The following is a 20,082-nucleotide window of genomic DNA, read 5'->3' as shown; positions in this document are numbered from 1 at the left end:
TTCGTGAAAGTATGGAGGGAAGACCACGTAGCCGCCTTGCAGATCTGCTCAGGAGAAGCCCCTGCCCGTTCAGCCCAGGAGACAGAGGTAGCCCTGGTGGAGTGCGCCGGAAATCCGGTAGGCGGAGACAGATGCTGAGCGAGGTAGGTGTCTCTAATGGCCCGCACAATCCAGTTCGCGACGGTACTCTTAGCCACCTTCCTGCCCTTATTTCGACCAAAGGGCTGGATAAACAGGTTATGATCAAGACGCCAAGGTGCAGTAAGATCCAGGTAGTGCAACACTGTCCGCCGAACGTCCAAAGAATGGAACACTTCCTCACCCGGAGTCCTAGAATGCTGACGGAAGGCAGGACGATGGACTGAGAACGGTGAAAATCCGAAACCACTTTGGGAAGGAAGGAAGGGTCCAGCTGAAAGACAATGCTGTCATCTCTGACAGTCAGGTAAGGCTCCCGAATAGACAATGCTTGAAGTTCCCCGACTCTACGAGCAGACGTAATAGCCACGAGAAAGGCAGTCTTGTGAGAAAGAGAACGGATGTTACAGGAGGACAGCGGCTCAAAGGGCGACTGAGATAGTCCGGTAAGGACCACATTGAGATCCCAGCAAGGCGTCAGGACCCTCTGTCGCGGACAGAGCCTACTAGCGGACACAAAGAAACGGCGGCTCCAGCGATGATCTGCCAGAGCCGTGTCAAAGACTGCACTGAGTGCCGAGACCTGTACCTTCAGGGTGCTAGGCCGAAGGCCTAGGTCCAATCCACTCTGGAGGAAGTCTAGAATCTGCGCAACGTTAGGCCGGAGCGGGTCAGGAGGCAGAGAACCACACCAGGAGGAAAATCTCATCCAGATTTTATTGGAAATACTATTAGTCACTGGTTTACGGTTCTTCTGTAGAGCAGCCACAACCTTGTCAGAAAGTCCTTGGGCCTTCAGTGCCCGGGCCTCAGAAGCCAGGCAGCCAACTGGAGATTCTGGGGGACCGGATGGAATATCGGATCCTGAGACAGTAAACTGGGGTCTGAACCCAGGAGGACCGGTCCGTCGATTCTGAGAGTCAGGATCAGGCTGTACCAACTCTGCCGCGGCCACAGAGGAGTTACCAGGATGGTCGTGGCTCCGTCGTCCCTGATCTTCCTCAGGGTTAGTGCGAGAAGAGGAATAGGCGGGAAGACGTAGGCGAGGCAAAAAAAGAACCAATTGTGGCAGAAGGCGTTCACCGCCAACGCGTTGTCCCGAGGGTTCAGGGAGAAAAAAAATGTTGTGACCTTGCGAATTCCAGCTGAAGCAAAGAAGTCTACCTCTGGAGTACCCCACCTTTCCACTAGAGAGCAGAACACCGCTGGGTCCAGACTCCACTCCCCTGGGTGAACATCCTGATGACTCAGGAAGTCTGCTTGAAGGTTTAGGGATCCTTGTAGATGGACTGCAGAAAGGGATAGCAGGGACTGTCCTGCCCAGTGGAAGATCCGGGAGGACACGGACTTCAAAGCGCCTGACCTAGTACTGCCCTGATGGCGGAGATGTGCCACTGTGGAGACATTGTCCTAGTAGACCAGGACGTGAGTGTCCCGGACGAGATCCTGGGCAGCGAGGAGGGCTTCTCCGACCGCCCTGTGTTCCCGGTAGTTGGAGGACTGGGTGCCGACATAAGGGCTCCAGCCCCCCTGAAACGGAATGTTTGCCACCATAGCATAGGAGAAAAAAAATAAACCTCTCCATGCCCCATGGGGACAGGAAAGGCTACTTTCACACATCCGGCTTGAGCTGTGCGGCTCAATCCGGCTGTGCAAGCTATGCAACGGATGCGGTGAAAACACCGCATCCTTTGCATAAGTTTTTCCTTTGCGGCCAGTCCGGTTTTTGCCGCTTGCGGCATGCTACTGAGCATGCGCAGTGGCAAAAACCGCATGCGGCGGCCGGATGCGGTTATTGCCGCATCGCGCCGCATCCGGCCGCCATAGGCATGCATTGAAAAATGTGCCGCATCGGCCAAATGCGGCGCGATGCGGTTTTTTTTTGCCGCACGAAAAAACGTGCCAGGCAACGTTCCATCCGGCCGCCGCATCGGCTAAATCTGCCGCATGCGGCAAAAACCGGACGGAACGCAAGGCCATGCGGCACAATGCGGCACTAATTAAAGTCTATGCAGGAAAATCGCAACCGGCAGCAAAAAAAAAAACGGTTGCGATTTTCCTGCAAAGTGCCGGATTGTGCCGCACAGGAAAAACCGGAGGTGTGAAAGCAGCCAAAGACACTGGCTATGGGAGGTGGGAGGGTCCTTTTAACCTCTTGTGCTTCCTGTCCCAATTAGGGCGTGGAGAGACAACCTCCTATGCCAGGGGTGGGGAACCTCCGGCCCGCGGGCCGTATGCGGCCCGCGATGACCTTTTCTGTGGCCCCCGGGGCACTGGAGCAGATTCCCAGTGGCTGCGATGCTCGGGCAGCCGCTCATCTTGTCTATTGCCGGGAGACAGCACTGGGGATGGGACTTCCTCCCTCTGGCTCCTACATGCTCCCTGTGAGATTACAGCTAGAATCAGAGTGATGGGGGAGGGGCCTGTACGGGACATAGAAGGCTGCAGTGCATAGTGCTGTGCGTGCTGCCTCTCACCCTCCCGTTCTGTGCTCGGCTGCTCAGGTCTAGGAGGTCTTTTTTTGGAGAGAAGACGAGAATGAAGCCAGCCCTTGAGCTGAGCTGCTGCATCCATCACTTGTGCTGCACCTGATCTTACAGGGCACCTAAGCAGCAGGTACTTATATCTGCGCTAAGTGTGTTTATATCTAATATATACCACCATATATCAAATGTATTTGTGACTTCAGTGTCCAGCGTCTGTTGTGTATACATGTGCGTGTGCTGTGTATACGGCGTGTGTGCTGTGTATGTGCTGTGTATACAGCGTGTATACGGCGTGTGTGCTGTGTATACGGCGTGTGTGCTGTGTATACGGCGTGTGTGCTGTGTATACGGCGTGTGTGCTGTGTATACGGCGTGTGTGCTGTGTATACGGCGTGTGTGCTGTGTATACGGCGTGTGTGCTGTGTATACGGCGTGTGTGCTGTGTATACGGCGTGTGTGCTGTGTATACGGCGTGTGTGCTGTGTATACGGCGTGTGTGCTGTGTATACGGCGTGTGTGCTGTGTATACGGCGTGTGTGCTGTGTATACGGCGTGTGTGCTGTGTATACGGCGTGTGTGCTGTGTATACGGCGTGTGTGCTGTGTATACGGCGTGTATGCGGCATGTGTGCGGCATGTGTGCTGTGTGTGCGCGCTGTTTATACGGCGTGTGTGTGCTGTGTATACGGCGTGTGTGTGCTGTGTATATGGCGTGTGTGTGCTGTGTATATGGCGTGTGTGTGTGTGTGTGCGCGCGCTGTTTGTTGTGTTTGGCACTTAATAAAGTTTCATATTGTAAGGTTTATTGGTATATCTAATTCCTGGTGTGCACATGTTTACATGCAGAGCTTTTTTTCTTCTCCTTATGTACTGTGTATACGGCATGTTGAGTGCTATGTATGGCTTGTTGAGTGCTGTGTATGGCTTGTGTGTGTGCTGTATACGGCGTGTGAGTGCTGTGTATGGCTTGTGTGTGTGTGTGCTGTATACGGCTTGTTGAGTGCTGTGTATGGCTTGTGTGTGTGCTGTATACGGCGTGGGAGTGCTGTGTATGGCTTGTGTGTGTGTGCTGTATACGGCGTGGGAGTGCTGTGTATGGCTTGTGTGTGTGTGCTGTATACGGCGTGGGAGTGCTGTGTATGGCTTGTGTGTGTGTGTGCTGTATACAGCGTGGGAGTGCTGTGTATGGCTTGTGTGTGTGTGTGTGCTGTATACGGCGTGTGTGTGTGCTGTATACGGCGTGTGAGTGCTGTGTATGGCTTGTGTGTGTGCTGTATACGGCGTGTGAGTGCTGTGTATGGCTTGTGTGTGTGCTGGTTACGGCGTGTGAGTGCTGTGTGCAGTATACAGTATCTCCTGTGCATGTGTACTATATATGGCCAGTGTGCATCGTGGGTGGTGTAAAATAGGACATCTGTGTCAAGGCTGTGTGCAGTATACGGCCAGTGTGTCAGAGCGGTGTGTGTATATACAGTGTCTCCTGTGTGATATATATGATTTACCAATCTGCGCTTCAAACAAAGACAAACCTGGAAAAGCAGTTGTGAGAAGCAAACATCACAGCGCACCAAAGAGAATCATCTACGGCCGCCACAGTAGGGGTATAGGGGAGAGTTAATTGTTTGACTAATTATAGCCGGGTCATTTTCAAGTTGATAATTTTGTGCGGCCCCCGAAGGTTGGTAGAATTTTCCAAATGGCCCCCGGCAGTAAAAAGGTTCCCCACCCCTGTCCTATGCTGTCGTTGAAGGGACTAGAGAAAATCACCACTCTTTGCTTCTACTTAGGGTATGTGCGCACGTTGCTTTTTACCTGCTTTTTTGCTGCTTTTTCTTCTGCCCTGTTTAATGCCAAAATGGATGTGTTCTTCTATTCAAGCAAAGTCTATGGGAATTTGGGTTTCTTGTTCACACTATGGTGTTCAAAATGCTGCCTTTTTGTGGCAGAACTTTGGTCAAAAACTCAGCTTTGCAGTGCAAAACCCAAATGGCAAAAACAATTGACATGTTGCTTCTTTGAAAAGCTGAGTTTTTGACCAAAGTTCTGCCACAAAAAGGCAGCATTTTGAACAACATAGTGTGAACAAGAAACCCAAATTCCCATAGACTTTGCTTGAATAGAAGAACACATCCATTTTGGCATTAAACAGCGCAGAAGAAAAAGCAGCAAAAAAGCAGGTAAAAAGCAACGTGCGCACATACCCTTAAACTTTCATGATAAAATATCACTGTAGTGTGAATGTTTTACATTTTACACAAGCTTAACCAGAAAGCCAAATTTCCCTGACTTTTTGTGAGTAGTGAAGGTCTATTCTTAACGGTATTATCTCTATTGTTAGTGACGCAAAAGGGGGGTGATTTGAATTTTTATATCTTTTTAAACTTTTTTTTTTTTAATACTTTTTACTGTTCTTAATAACCCCCTTATGGGACTATAACCTGCGATCATCTGCTCACTTGTGCAATATTACAGCAATTGCTGCATTTAGTGAAAATCAGTCTCCTTTGAAGCCCGGCCACAAACAGGGTTTCATAGGACCACAGCTATCACAAGCATGTAGATCTTCAGCAGACCCCTAGCTATCATAGCAATCCATTGGCACCCAGCGATGACGTCATGGGCAAGTCATAATGCTGGCGGAGTTTGACAGATATTTAACATGTTAAAAATTGCGGGCGGAGATAAACTCCACCCGTGATTGTTAGAGGCAGGTACAGGCTGTAATACACAGTCATGACCTGCAGAGTATGGGTTGGGATTACACCGCGAGCCTGCTCCATACACCCCCAATACATGTACAACAGATGTCATCAAGGGGTTAAAGCCCCACACCAACATTTTGTTTATTTAATCGCTGCGGTGGTGCTTTAAGTCTGAGTTCCCTGACGCCATTTTCATCTATCATCGCTGCTCTCGGCAGTTTGTGATCTGCCAGCAGCTGCAGTGTTTCATGGAGCAAGGAGAAAGTAACACTTCAATCCAAGTCTATGAAAGCCTTTTTGTGTCTCATCGACTAGTTTTGAGTGCTTGTAACCTAACATGACTTTCAGCCAGTAAGAAGTTACGATCAGAAAATGATGTTGGGGACTGGAGTGGCGTTGGTAAAAGGTGAGAATGCTGGAGGGCGAGTATAAGGGTACGCTCACACGAGCGTGAAAATCGGACGAGTGCAATGCGAGAAATTCTCGCATTGCACTCTGACCAATGTTAGGCAATGAGGTTGAGCTGTTGGTCAGCTTTTCTCGCATCCAGATTCTGGATGCGAGAAAAGCGGCAGCATGCTGCGTTTTGCTGCTACCGCCGTATCTCTCGCACCCATTCAAGTGAATGGATGCGAGAGATACATCGGACTGCACTCGGATGTTATCCCAGTGCAGTGCGATCTACGCACAGGCTGACAGTGGAGGAGATGGGAGGATGAACCCCTCCCTCTCCTCCGCAGCGCCTGCACTCAGCTTCACAGCTGTGACCCGATCGCAAGATCGGGTTACAGTCGCATGACACCCGGCTCACGCTCGCAGCAGAGCCTGAGCCGGGGGACATTAGCATATCGCATCCGATGCTCTCGCATCGGATGCCATACGCTCGTGTGAGTCCAGCCTAAGACCGAAGGCAGGGGACCTAGATTAAAAGCACCACCCCAGCAGTGAAGAACACAAAACAACCAGAGTGGTGCTTTAGAGGAGTTAGGCTCTGTGCGCACTAGGCAGTTTTACCCGCGGATTTACCCGCGGATTTGCTGCAGAAATTTCTTGAGAAATGTCTGCAATCTTTGTGCAGACATTTCCCAGCAAATCCTATCAGAAAAAAAAATAGCTGTGCGCACTGTGCGGATTTTTCTCAAGAAATTTCCTTGAGAAAATTTTCGAGAAACTTTCTTGAGAAAATGAGCATGTCCATTATTTTCCGCAGGTACCTGCGGTATACCCCCGGAATTTCACTCCATTCACTAATGTAATCGCGAAATTCCGGGGGTATACCGCAGATAGCAAATGATGTGCGGTATACCCCCGGTATAGCCGCGATTTACCTGCGGTAATGCTCATCGCTGCCTGCGGTTTTGCAGGAAGTGATGTCATTATGCCAGGAAGAGGAAGCGGAGCAGAGTAAACACAGACGTCACACTCCCTGGACGCCGCACAGAAGAAGCTCCATGCGACCTCCAGGTGCCCGTGCAGTCTGTGTCCCGCTCCAGCCTCGCGGCTGCCTGCACTGCAGGGTGTCAGTGTCTGCCCGCAGTGTCATCAGCCTGTCACGCGGCAGCGCAGGCAGACACTGACACCCTGCAGTGCTGGGAGCCGCGGGGATGACGATCGCTGCTGTCAGGAGGTGAGATCATTACCTGCTGTGACGATCTCCTGCCTCCTGACGTCACCGCGGTCACTGCTGTCTATGCCCGTCTCGCGAGCGGCCCGAGACTGTCACTAGCGGTGACGTCACGGGCTCTCGCGATACTTCCGACAACGCGGCGGGCATAGAAGTCAGTGACAGCGCTGACGTCAACAGTACAGGAGATGATCACAGCAGGTAATGATATCATCTATGCTCCTGATGGCAGCGCTCGGCATCCCATGCAGTGACCTGGGCTGACCTATGGTATGGATCGCCGTGCCCCCCCCCCCTTATTGGATTACGCCGGACGTGGAATTGATTGTTCTTTTCAATAAATTGGTTAAAGAGGGAATGTTTTGGGGAGTGTTTTTTCAAATAAAACTTTTTTTGTTGTCTATTTTTTATTTCTTACTGATTGGGTTGGTGATGTCGGGTATCTGATAGACGCCTGACCTCACCAACCCCAGGGCTTGATGCCAGGTGACATTACACATCTGGCATCAACCCCATATATTACCTCGTTTGCCAACGCACCAGGGCGCGGGATGAGTTGGGGCGAAGCACCAGGATTGACACGTCTAATGGATGCGCCACTTCTGGGGCGGCTGCGGCCTGCTATTTTTAGGCTGGGGAGTGTCCAATAACAGTGGACCTCCCTAGTCTGGGAATACCAGACCACAGCTGTCCGCTTTACCTTGGCTGGTGATCCAATTGGGGGGGGACCCCACGTTTTTTGTTTTAAATTATTTATTTAATGTAAAATAACAGCGTGGGGTGCCCTCTATTTTGGATTACCAGCCAAGGTGAAGCTGCCAGCTGTGGTTTGCAGGCTGCAGCCGTCTGCTTTACCCTAGCTGGCTACAAAAGATGGGGGGACCTCACGTCGTTTTTTTTTTAATTATTTATTTATTTTATGGCTAAATACAAGGCTAAGCACCCTTTAGTGCCACATGAAAGTCACTAAAGGGTGCCAGCTTAGAAAATGCAGGGAGGTGGGACATTCTATAGGTCTTTCTCATCTATCTATCTATGGCCCGGTTCACACGTCAGTGAAAAACACTGACGTTTTTCACTGGCGTGTAAAACACGCACATGTCCCTGCGTGTGCCGTGAATTACGGCACACGTGGGTTGTCTAAGTGCAATCCGGGCTCCATTCTCCGTGGCCCGTGATTGCACTTAGAAATCAACTCACCTGTGCGCGCACCTGCTCTCCATGGTGCTGATCGCTCCCGCGGTGCAGCATCCGGCCGGCGCTGACCCCCGCAGCAGCTGCTTCCGGGTCGGCTGTGTCGTGCATCATTAATATGCGCGACAGTAATGAGCCGGCTCAGAAGCAGCAAGCTGCATGGGCTGCAGAGAGCGCCGCTGAAGCCGGGTGAGTAAAAATGTTTTTTATTTTAAAAGCATGTTTTTTTCTGGCACGTGTTTCACGGACCACACCACTGCGTGGTCCGTGAGACATCAGTGATGCCAGAAAAAAATGGACATGTCTCCGTGCGGCAATCACGCACACGCGGGTACGCCGCACGGAGACACGTGCAGTGAAAAATCGCTGACGTGTGAGCAGACCCATTCATTATAATGGGTCTGCGTATGTCAGGGATTCTGGTAGGTTTAAAAAAAAAAGCACAAACGTACCAGAATCACTGACGTGTGAAAGAGGCCTATCTATTCATCTATCCATCTTTCACTCTATCCATTATCTGTCTATCGATTATCTATATTATTTATTGCAAAACCGCAGGGAGCAACCTGCGGTAAATCCGCGGCAAATCCGCATGCGTTTTTCCCGCGGATTTTTCCGCAGGTGCGGAAATCTTCAACTCCCAGAAGTTTCTCAAGAAATTTTCTTGAGAAAAATCACTTTTCTAGTGCACACAGAGCCTTAGAGACGGAAAAAAAAAAAAAAAAGTACTTGAGGTTTTTGGGATTTTTCAGCCATAGCTTCCTTCAGTAAATAACTTATGTGGACAGCCCACTTTAAAGGAGTTTTCTACTTTGTGAACATACTATAAAATGAATACAGAAGGAAAGGACGTTCCAGGCCACCAGCACACCAGCCGTATTTGGGCAGTATTTTTAATTAAAGCCAGGAGTGGGAAATAAATGCAGACGTAGTGCACAAGTTTCTGATTTACTTTACCTCCATTGTTCCGGCTTATAAATACTCAGGTAAAAAAACTCAGTCAGCATAGGCACGGGGACTAAGGGTATGTGCTCACGATCTGGACCTGCTGCATCCTGGACACGGCGGATCCGCGAGTCTCCTCCGCAGGAGACCGCAGCTACTTGTATCCACAACCAGGGTTCGGGGAACTCCAGTCTCTTCTGTTCTCCCTACATTGAACACTTGAGTCTCCACAGCAAACAATTGACATGCTGCAGCTCGGGAAGCCGCACCGCAGGTCAGTGTTTGCTGCGGAAAAAACAAGCATAGTGGGCACGGGATTTTTAGAAATCTCATCCACTATGCTTATACTGCACATTGTAGTGTTTTGGACGAAGCTGAAGCATGCTATATCCAAAACACTGCTAACACGGATCAAGGGCACGCACCCTATCAAAGAAAAAAAACAAATCGAACTCACCTGCTCTAATTCTTAAGGCTAGTTTCACACTTGTGTTGAACGTCATCCGTTGCATTGCGTTGTGTGACGGATGCAACGGATGTGTTGCATATAATGGCACAACGGATCGTACAAAACAACGGAAAGCTTTTTTTTTTTTCCTTCTTTACAGTTTTACCGGCAGCAGACTATTGTGAATGATCAGCTGATCACCCGGCTGCCGGGTGCCCAGCTGAGCGCTCTCAAAAGCCGGCTGCCGGGCGCCCAGCTGAGCGCTCTCAAAAGCCGGCTGCCGGGCGCCCAGCTGAGCGCTCTCAAAAGCCGGCTGCCGGGCGCCCAGCTGAGCGCTCTCAAAAGCCGGCTGCCGGGCGCCCAGCTGAGCGCTCTCAAAAGCCGGCTGCCGGGCGCCCAGCTGAGCGCTCTCAAAAGCCGGCTGCCGGGCGCCCAGCTGAGCGCTCTCAAAAGCCGGCTGCCGGGCGCCCAGCTGAGCGCTCTCAAAAGCCGGCTGCCGGGCACCCAGCTGAGCGCTCTCAAAAGCCGGCTGCCGGGCACCCAGCTGAGCGCTCTCAAAAGCCGGCTGCCGGGCACCCAGCTGAGCGCTCTCAAAAGCCGGCTGCCGGGCACCCAGCTGAGCGCTCTCAAAAGCCGGCTGCCGGGCACCCAGCTGAGCGCTCTCAAAAGACTGCTGCTAAGCTGAACGTTCGGCCACCGAGAGACAAAATAAAGTTTCTGTGATTAAAAAAAAAAAAAAATAAATAGATGAGCATGCACAGTGAAAAATAAAGGATTCCGCCACTCAAAAAAGTTACATGCTGCGTTCGCAACGCAGCGTCGGCCAGTGGAAGCAACGTAGGTACTTTTGGCACAATCCATCATCCATACAAGTCTATGGGAAACAGCGGAATCCGTTAACGGATTCCGCTGTTTTCCAAAAGAGCGGATTGCGCCAAAAGGTAAATTACGCAAATGTGAAAGTACCCTAACCCAAACCCTGAAGATCAGGTCCCGCCCTACCCAGGTCCATCACTGTCTCTGTGGGGCTCAGTGATTGGCTGCAGCAGTGACATATGAACAGTGAACATAACCGCTCTAGCCAATCACTGAGCTTGGCTTGTGTGTGGCTGCTGGGCCCAGTGTTTGGCTTGCGCTGTTGATGTGATGTCACCTCTGCACCAAAACACAAACCAAGTTAACTGCAGGGAGTTGGTAGTGGACCCGGGGAGGACGAGTATTGCCCTGTTAGATTAGGTCCACTCGCCTAACAGTAGAGCACCCCTTTAGCTGTAAGCTCACTATCCCTGCTCGGGGCCTCTCACCAGCCTGGCTCTGGAGAGGACCATACAGCACTGCTCGCCGCCCCGCACGGATACAGAGGCATAAACAGGACGTGACAGCCTGACGGCGGAGCATGGAGCTGACAGCGGCGTTCCCCACTCGGCACCTCCGGCGAGAATGTCACATTGCTCAGTGTCACGCCGCCACACTCGCTGGCACCAAGGCCGCGGCTCACACTGGAGGCACGCAGAGCCCGTCCACACGGCCCACACTGCTAGAGGACACGGCGGACACACAAATTCCACGAACGCCACACACCACTCACCGGCTGCGACGTCCCGGCCGCTGCGAGCTGTAATCAGAGCCGCCGCCTTCAGTGTATCAGTGCGCGGCAGGCACAGGCCACATCAAGCTCCGTCGTGTCTAGAATGGAGTTGCTCCTGTGAGGCATGACGTCACAGGAAAGGGAGGAGCACCGTGGATTACACCGCTGTGCTCATAACAGGAAGCAGTAGTGCACGTGTGAGGGGGGAAAAAAAAAAATGAAAGGAGTGAGTAGGTACTCCACTAGAAGGCTGTGATACAGAGGAAGAGGCTGTGTATAGAGGAGGAGAGGTGTGAGGTGTTACAGGAGGAGGCTGTGTATAGAGGAGGCTGTGTATAGAGGAGAAGTGTGAGGTGCTGAAGGAGTAGGCTGTGTCTAGAGGTGTGAGGTGTTACAGGAGGAGGCTGTGTACAGAGGAGTAGGTGGCTGTGTACAGAGGAGGAGAGGTGCTGAAGGAGTAGGCTGTGTCTAGAGGAGAGGTGTGAGGTGTTACAGGAGGAGGCTGTTTACAGAGGAGGAGGCTGGGTACAGAGGAGGAGAAGTGTGAGGTGCTGAAGGAGTAGGCTGTGTCTAGAGGAGGAGAAGTGTGAGGTGTTACAGGAGGAGGCTGTGTACAGAGGAGGAGGCTGTGTACAGAGGAGAGGTGTGAGGTGCTGAAGGAGTAGGCTGTGTCTAGAGGAGAAGTGTGAGGTGTTACAGGAGGAGGCTGTGTCTAGAGGAGGAGGCGGCTGTGTACAGAGGAGGAGAGGTGTGAGGTGCTGAAGGAGTAGGCTGTGTATAGAGGAGGAGGCTGTGTATAGAGGAGAAGTGTGAGGTGCTAAAGGAGTAGGCTGTGTCTAGAGGAGGAGAAGTGTGAGGTGTTACAGGAGGAGGCTGTGTAGAGAGGGGGAGGCTGTGTAGAGAGGGGGAGGCTGTGTAGAGAGGGGGAGGCTGTGTAGAGAGGGGGAGGCTGTGTAGAGAGGGGGAGGCTGTGTAGAGAGGGGGAGGCTGTGTAGAGAGGGGGAGGCTGTGTAGAGAGGAGGAGGCTGTGTATAGAGGAGGAGGTTGTGTATAGAGAAGTGTGAGGTGCTAAAGGAGTAGGCTGTGTCTAGAGGAGAGGTGTTACAGGAGGAGGCTGTGTACAGAGGAGGAGGCTGGGTACAGAGGAGGAGAAGTGTGAGGTGTTACAGGAGGAGGCTGTGTATAGAGGAGGAGGCTGTGTATAGAGGAGGAGGCTGTGTATAGAGGAGGAGGCTGTGTATAGAGGAGGAGGCTGTGTATAGAGGAGGAGGCTGTGTATAGAGGAGGAGGCTGTGTATAGTGGAGGAGGCTGTGTATAGTGGAGGAGGCTGTGTATAGTGGAGGAGGCTGTGTATAGTGGAGGAGGCTGTGTATAGTGGAGGAGGCTGTGTATAGTGGAGGAGGCTGTGTATAGTGGAGGAGGCTGTGTATAGTGGAGGAGGCTGTGTATAGTGGAGGAGGCTGTGTATAGAGGAGGAGATGTGTGAGGTGCTACTGGAGGAGATGTGTATAGAGGAGAGGTGTGAGGTGCTACTGGAGGAGATGTGTATAGAGGAGAGGTGTGAGGTGCTGCTAGAGGAGGCTGTGTATAGAGGAGGAGAGGTGTGAGGTGTTGCTGGAGGAGGCTGTGTATAGAGGAGGAGGCTGTGTATAGAGGAGGTGAGGTGCTGCTGGAGGAGGCTGTGTATAGAGGAGAGGTGTGCGCTTCTGCTGGAGGAGGCTGTGTCTAGAGGAGGAGAGGTGTGAGGTGTTACAGGAGGAGGCTGTGTAGAGAGGAGGAGGAGGCTGTGTACAGAGGAATAGGTGGCTGTGTACAGAGGAGGAGAGGTGTGAGGTGCTGAAGGAGTAGGCTGTGTATAGAGGAGAAGTGTGAGGTGCTAAAGGAGTAGGCTGTGTCTAGAGGAGGAGAAGTGTGAGGTGTTATTGGAGGAGGCTGTGTACAGAGGAGGAGGCTGGGTACAGAGGAGAAGTGTGAGGTGCTGAAGGAGTAGGCTGTGTCTAGAGGAGGAGAAGTGTGAGGTGTTACAGGAGGAGGCTGTGTAGAGAGGAGGAGGCTGTGTAGAGAGGAGGAGGCTGTGTAGAGAGGAGGAGGCTGTGTAGAGAGGAGGAGGCTGTGTAGAGAGGAGGAGGCTGTGTACAGAGGAGAGGTGTGAGGTGCTGAAGGAGTAGGCTGTGTATAGAGGAGGAGGCTGTGTATAGAGGAGAAGTGTGAGGTGCTGAAGGAGTAGGCTGTGTCTAGAGGAGAGGTGTGAGGTGTTACAGGAGGAGGCTGTGTACAGAGGAGGAGGCTGGGTACAGAGGAGGAGAAGTGTGAGGTGATAGAGGAGGGGGCTGTGTATAGAGGAGGGGGCTGTGTATAGAGGAGGGGGCTGTGTATAGAGGAGGGGGCTGTGTATAGAGGAGGGGGCTGTGTATAGAGGAGGAGGCTGTGTATATTGGAGGAGAGGTGTGAGGTGTTACAGGAGGAGGCTGTGTACAGAGGAGGAGGCTGGGTACAGAGGAGGAAAAGTGTGAGGTGCTGAAGGAGTAGGCTGTGTCTAGAGGAGGAGAGGTGTGAGGTGTTACAGGAGGAGGCTGTGTACAGAGGAGGAGGCTGGGTACAAAGGAGGAGAAGTGTGAGGTGCTGAAGGAGTAGGCTGTGTCTAGAGGAGGAGAAGTGTGAGGTGTTACAGGAGGAGGCTGTGTAGAGAGGAGGAGGCTGTGTAGAGAGGAGGAGGCTGTGTAGAGAGGAGGAGGCTGTGTAGAGAGGAGGAGGCTGTGTAGAGAGGAGGAGGCTGTGTAGAGAGGAGGAGGCTGTGTAGAGAGGAGGAGGCTGTGTAGAGAGGAGGAGGCTGTGTAGAGAGGAGGAGGCTGTGTAGAGAGGAGGAGGCTGTGTAGAGAGGAGGAGGCTGTGAATAAAGGAGGAGGCTGTGTATAGAGGAGGAGAGGTCTGAGGTGCTGCTAGAGGAGGCTGTGTATAGAGGAGGAGAGGTGTGAGGTGTTGCTGGAGGAGGCTGTGTATAGAGGAGGTGAGGTGTGAGGTGCTGCTGGAGGAGGCTGTGTATAGAGGAGAGGTGTGCGCTTCTGCTGGAGGAGGCTGTGTATAGAGGAGGAGAGGTGTGCGCTTCTGCTGGAGGAGGCTGTGTATATTGGAGGAGAGGTGTGAGGTGTTACAGGAGGAGGCTGTGTACAGAGGAGGAGGCGGCTGTGTACAGAGGAGAGGTGTGAGGTGCTGAAGGAGTAGGCTGTGTCTAGAGGAGAGGTGTGAGGTGTTACAGGAGGAGTCTGTGTACAGAGGAGGCTGTGTACAGAGGAGGAGAAGTGTGAGGTGCTGAAGGAGTAGGCTGTGTCTAGAGGAGGAGAAGTGTGAGGTGTTACAGGAGGAGGCTGTGTATAGAGGAGGAGGCTGTGTATAGAGGAGGAGGCTGTGTATAGAGGAGGAGGCTGTGTATAGAGGAGGAGGCTGTGTATAGAGGAGGAGGCTGTGTATAGAGGAGGAGAAGTGTGAGGTGTTGCTGGAGGAGGCTGTGTATAGAGGAGGAGAGGTGTGAGGTGTTGCTGGAGGAGGCTGTGTATAGAGGAGGAGGCTGTGTATAGAGGAGGAGGCTGTGTATAGAGGAGGAGAGGTGTGAGGTGTTGCTGGAGGAGGCTGTGTATAGAGGAGGTGAGGTGTGAGGTGCTGCTGGAGGAGGCTGTGTATAGAGGAGAGGTGTGCGCTTCTGCTGGAGGAGGCTGTGTATAGAGGAGGAGAGGTGTGCGCTTCTGCTGGAGGAGGCTGTGTATATTGGAGGAGAGGTGTGAGGTGTTACAGGAGGAGGCTGTGTACAGAGGAGGAGGCGGCTGTGTACAGAGGAGAGGTGTGAGGTGCTGAAGGAGTAGGCTGTGTCTAGAGGAGAGGTGTGAGGTGTTACAGGAGGAGGCTGTGTACAGAGGAGGCTGTGTACAGAGGAGGAGAAGTGTGAGGTGCTGAAGGAGTAGGCTGTGTCTAGAGGAGAAGTGTGAGGTGTTACAGGAGGAGGCTGTGTACAGAGGAGGAGGCTGTGTACAGAGGAGAGGTGTGAGGTGCTGAAGGAGTAGGCTGTGTATAGAGGAGGAGAAGTGTGAGGTGTTACAGGAGGAGGCTGTGTAGAGAGGAGGAGGCTGTGTAGAGAGGAGGAGGCTGTGTATAGAGGAGGAGGCTGTGTATAGAGGAGGAGGCTGTGTATAGAGGAGGAGGCTGTGTATAGAGGAGGAGGCTGTGTATAGAGGAGGAGGCTGTGTATAGAGGAGGAGGCTGTGTATAGAGGAGGAGGCTGTGTATAGAGGAGGAGGCTGTGTATAGTGGAGGAGGCTGTGTATAGTGGAGGAGGCTGTGTATAGTGGAGGAGGCTGTGTATAGTGGAGGAGGCTGTGTATAGTGGAGGAGGCTGTGTATAGTGGAGGAGGCTGTGTATAGTGGAGGAGGCTGTGTATAGAGGAGGAGATGTGTGAGGTGCTACTGGAGGAGATGTGTATAGAGGAGAGGTGTGAGGTGCTACTGGAGGAGATGTGTATAGAGGAGAGGTGTGAGGTGCTGCTAGAGGAGGCTGTGTATAGAGGAGGAGAGGTGTGAGGTGTTGCTGGAGGAGGCTGTGTATAGAGGAGGAGGCTGTGTATAGAGGAGGTGAGGTGCTGCTGGAGGAGGCTGTGTATAGAGGAGAGGTGTGCGCTTCTGCTGGAGGAGGCTGTGTCTAGAGGAGGAGAGGTGTGAGGTGTTACAGGAGGAGGCTGTGTAGAGAGGAGGAGGAGGCTGTGTACAGAGGAATAGGTGGCTGTGTACAGAGGAGGAGAGGTGTGAGGTGCTGAAGGAGTAGGCTGTGTATAGAGGAGAAGTGTGAGGTGCTAAAGGAGTAGGCTGTCTCTAGAGGAGAGGTGTGAGGTGTTATTGGAGGAGGCTGTGTACAGAGGAGGAGGCTGGGTACAGAGGAGAAGTGTGAGGTGCTGAAGGAGTAGGCTGTGTCTAGAGGAGGAGAAGTGTGAGGTGTTACAGGAGGAGGCTGTGTAGAGAGGACGAGGCTGTGTAGAGAGGAGGAGGCAGTGTAGAGAGGAGGAGGCTGTGTAGAGAGGAGGAGGCTGTGTAGAGAGGAGGAGGCTGTGTACAGAGGAGAGGTGTGAGGTGCTGAAGGAGTAGGCTGTGTATAGAGGAGGAGGCTGTGTATAGAGGAGAAGTGTGAGGTGCTGAAGGAGTAGGCTGTGTCTAGAGGAGAGGTGTGAGGTGTTACAGGAGGAGGCTGTGTACAGAGGAGGAGGCTGGGTACAGAGGAGGAGAAGTGTGAGGTGATAGAGGAGGGGGCTGTGTATAGAGGAGGGGGCTGTGTATAGAGGAGGGGGCTGTGTATAGAGGAGGGGGCTGTGTATAGAGGAGGGGGCTGTGTATAGAGGAGGAGGCTGTGTATATTGGAGGAGAGGTGTGAGGTGTTACAGGAGGAGGCTGTGTACAGAGGAGGAGGCTGGGTACAGAGGAGGAAAAGTGTGAGGTGCTGAAGGAGTAGGCTGTGTCTAGAGGAGGAGAGGTGTGAGGTGTTACAGGAGGAGGCTGTGTACAGAGGAGGAGGCTGGGTACAAAGGAGGAGAAGTGTGAGGTGCTGAAGGAGTAGGCTGTGTCTAGAGGAGGAGAAGTGTGAGGTGTTACAGGAGGAGGCTGTGTAGAGAGGAGGAGGCTGTGTAGAGAGGAGGAGGCTGTGTAGAGAGGAGGAGGCTGTGTAGAGAGGAGGAGGCTGTGTAGAGAGGAGGAGGCTGTGTAGAGAGGAGGAGGCTGTGTAGAGAGGAGGAGGCTGTGTAGAGAGGAGGAGGCTGTGTAGAGAGGAGGAGGCTGTGAATAAAGGAGGAGGCTGTGTATAGAGGAGGAGAGGTCTGAGGTGCTGCTAGAGGAGGCTGTGTATAGAGGAGGAGAGGTGTGAGGTGTTGCTGGAGGAGGCTGTGTATAGAGGAGGTGAGGTGTGAGGTGCTGCTGGAGGAGGCTGTGTATAGAGGAGAGGTGTGCGCTTCTGCTGGAGGAGGCTGTGTATAGAGGAGGAGAGGTGTGCGCTTCTGCTGGAGGAGGCTGTGTATATTGGAGGTGAGGTGTGAGGTGTTACAGGAGGAGGCTGTGTACAGAGGAGGCTGTGTACAGAGGAGGAGAAGTGTGAGGTGCTGAAGGAGTAGGCTGTGTCTAGAGGAGGAGAAGTGTGAGGTGTTACAGGAGGAGGCTGTGTATAGAGGAGGAGGCTGTGTATAGAGGAGGAGGCTGTGTATAGAGGAGGAGGCTGTGTATAGAGGAGGAGGCTGTGTATAGAGGAGGAGGCTGTGTATAGAGGAGGAGGCTGTGTATAGAGGAGGAGGCTGTGTATAGAGGAGGAGAAGTGTGAGGTGTTGCTGGAGGAGGCTGTGTATAGAGGAGGAGAGGTGTGAGGTGTTGCTGGAGGAGGCTGTGTATAGAGGAGGAGGCTGTGTATAGAGGAGGAGGCTGTGTATAGAGGAGGAGAGGTGTGAGGTGTTGCTGGAGGAGGCTGTGTATAGAGGAGGTGAGGTGTGAGGTGCTGCTGGAGGAGGCTGTGTATAGAGGAGAGGTGTGCGCTTCTGCTGGAGGAGGCTGTGTATAGAGGAGGAGAGGTGTGCGCTTCTGCTGGAGGAGGCTGTGTATATTGGAGGAGAGGTGTGAGGTGTTACAGGAGGAGGCTGTGTACAGAGGAGGAGGCGGCTGTGTACAGAGGAGAGGTGTGAGGTGCTGAAGGAGTAGGCTGTGTCTAGAGGAGAGGTGTGAGGTGTTACAGGAGGAGGCTGTGTACAGAGGAGGCTGTGTACAGAGGAGGAGAAGTGTGAGGTGCTGAAGGAGTAGGCTGTGTCTAGAGGAGAAGTGTGAGGTGTTACAGGAGGAGGCTGTGTACAGAGGAGGAGGCTGTGTACAGAGGAGAGGTGTGAGGTGCTGAAGGAGTAGGCTGTGTATAGAGGAGGAGAAGTGTGAGGTGTTACAGGAGGAGGCTGTGTAGAGAGGAGGAGGCTGTGTACAGAGGAGGAGAGGTGTGAGGTGCTGAAGGAGTAGGCTGTGTATAGAGGAGGAGGCTGTGTATAGAGAAGTGTGAGGTGCTGAAGGAGTAGGCTGTGTCTAGAGGAGGAGAAGTGTGAGGTGTTACAGGAGGAGGCTGTGTAGAGAGGAGGAGGCTGTGTAGAGAGGAGGAGGCTGTGTAGAGAGGAGGAGGCTGTGTATAGAGGAGGAGAGGTGTGAGGTGCTGCTAGAGGAGGCTGTGTATAGAGGAGGAGAGGTGTGAGGTGTTGCTGGAGGAGGCTGTGTATAGAGGAGGTGAGGTGCTGCTGGAGGAGGCTGTGTATAGAGGAGAGGTGTGCGCTTCTGCTGGAGGAGGCTGTGTCTAGAGGAGGAGAGGTGTGAGGTGTTACAGGAGGAGGCTGTGTAGAGAGGAGTAGGAGGAGGAGGCTGTGTACAGAGGAATAGGTGGCTGTGTAGAGGAGGAGAGGTGTAAGGTGCTGAAGGAGTAGGCTGTGTATAGAGGAGAAGTGTGAGGTGCTAAAGGAGTAGGCTGTCTCTAGAGGAGAGGTGTGAGGTGTTACAGGGGGAGGCTGTGTACAGAGGAGGAGGCTGGGTACAGAGGAGGAGAAGTGTGAGGTGCTGAAGGAGTAGGCTGTGTCTAGAGGAGGAGAAGTGTGAGGTGTTACAGGAGGAGGCTGTGTAGAGAGGAGGAGGCTGTGTCTAGAGGAGAGGTGTGAGGTGTTACAGGAGGAGGCTGTGTACAGAGGAGGAGAAGTGTGAGGTGCTGAAGGAGTAGGTTGTGTCTAGAGGAGGAGAGCTGTGAGGTGTTACAGGAGGAGGCTGTGTATAGTGGAGGAGGCTGTGTATAGTGGAGGAGGCTGTGTATAGTGGAGGAGGCTGTGTATAGAGGAGGAGATGTGTGAGCTTCTGCTGGAGGAGGCTGTGTATATTGGAGGAGAGGTGTGAGGTGCTGCTGGAGGAGGCTGTGTATAGAGGAGAGGTGTGAGCTTCTGGAGGAGGAGGCTGTGTATGTTGGAGGTGAGGTGCTGCTGGAGTAGGCTGTGTATAAAGGAGGAGGCTGTGTATAGAGGAGGAGAGGTGTGAGGTGTTGCTGGAGGAGGCTGTGTATAGAGGAGGAGAAGTGTGAGGTGTTACAGGAGGAGGCTGTGTATAGTGGAGGAGGCTGTGTATAGTGGAGGAGGCTGTGTATAGAGGAGAAGGCTGTGTATAGAGGAGGAGAGGTGTGAGGTGTTGCTGGAGGAGGCTGTGTACAGAGGAGAGGTGTGAGCTTCTGCTGGAGGAGGCTGTGTATATTGGAGGAGAGGTGTGAGGTGCTGCTGGAGGAGGTTGTGTATAGAGGAGGAGGCTGTGTATAGAGGAGGAGAGGTGTGAGGTGTTGCTGGAGGAGGCTGTGTATAGTGGAGGAGGCTGTGTATAGTGGAGGAGGCTGTGTATAGTGGAGGAGGCTGTGTATAGTGGAGGAGGCTGTGTATAGTGGAGGAGGCTGTGTATAGTGGAGGAGGCTGTGTATAGTGGAGGAGGCTGTGTATAGTGGAGGAGGCTGTGTATAGTGGAGGAGGCTGTGTATAGTGGAGGAGGCTGTGTATAGTGGAGGAGGCTGTGTATAGTGGAGGAGGCTGTATAGAGGAGAAGGCTGTGTATAGAGGAGGAGAGGTGTGAGGTGTTGCTGGAGGAGGCTGTGTACAGAGGAGAGGTGTGAGCTTCTGCTGGAGGAGGCTGTGTATATTGGAGGAGAGGTGTGAGGTGCTGCTGGAGGAGGCTGTGTATATTGGAGGAGAGGTGTGAGGTGCTGCTAGAGGAGGCTGTGTACAGAGGAGGAGAGGTGTGAGGTGTTGCTGGAGGAGGCTGTGTATAGAGGAGAGGTGTGCGCTTCTTCTGGAGGAGGCTGTGTATATTGGAGGAGAGGTGTGAGGTGCTGCTAGAGGAGGCTGTGTATAGAGGAGGAGAGGTGCTGCTGGAGGAGGCTGTGTACAGAG

At 52.8% G+C, this 20,082-nt stretch overlaps 1 protein-coding gene across 1 annotated transcript in view; it reads right to left on the bottom strand.

Annotated features, from left to right (window-relative positions):
* Nucleotides 1-11,474, bottom strand: part of SCAF11 (SR-related CTD associated factor 11) — a 191,804-nt gene extending 180,330 nt beyond the window's left edge. The window contains exon 1 of the mRNA XM_075344961.1: nt 11,125-11,474. The gene's annotated coding sequence lies outside the window, so the exon portion shown is untranslated. The remainder of the gene's footprint in view (nt 1-11,124) is intronic.
* Nucleotides 11,475-20,082: the final 8,608 nt, after the last annotated feature.

The sequence above is a fragment of the Anomaloglossus baeobatrachus genome, chromosome 4 (assembly GCF_048569485.1).
Source record: "Anomaloglossus baeobatrachus isolate aAnoBae1 chromosome 4, aAnoBae1.hap1, whole genome shotgun sequence".
Taxonomy (NCBI): Eukaryota; Metazoa; Chordata; class Amphibia; order Anura; family Aromobatidae; genus Anomaloglossus; species Anomaloglossus baeobatrachus.
Note: the sequence above shows the minus strand (reverse complement) of the source record. Positions and strands in the feature narration are given on the sequence as shown.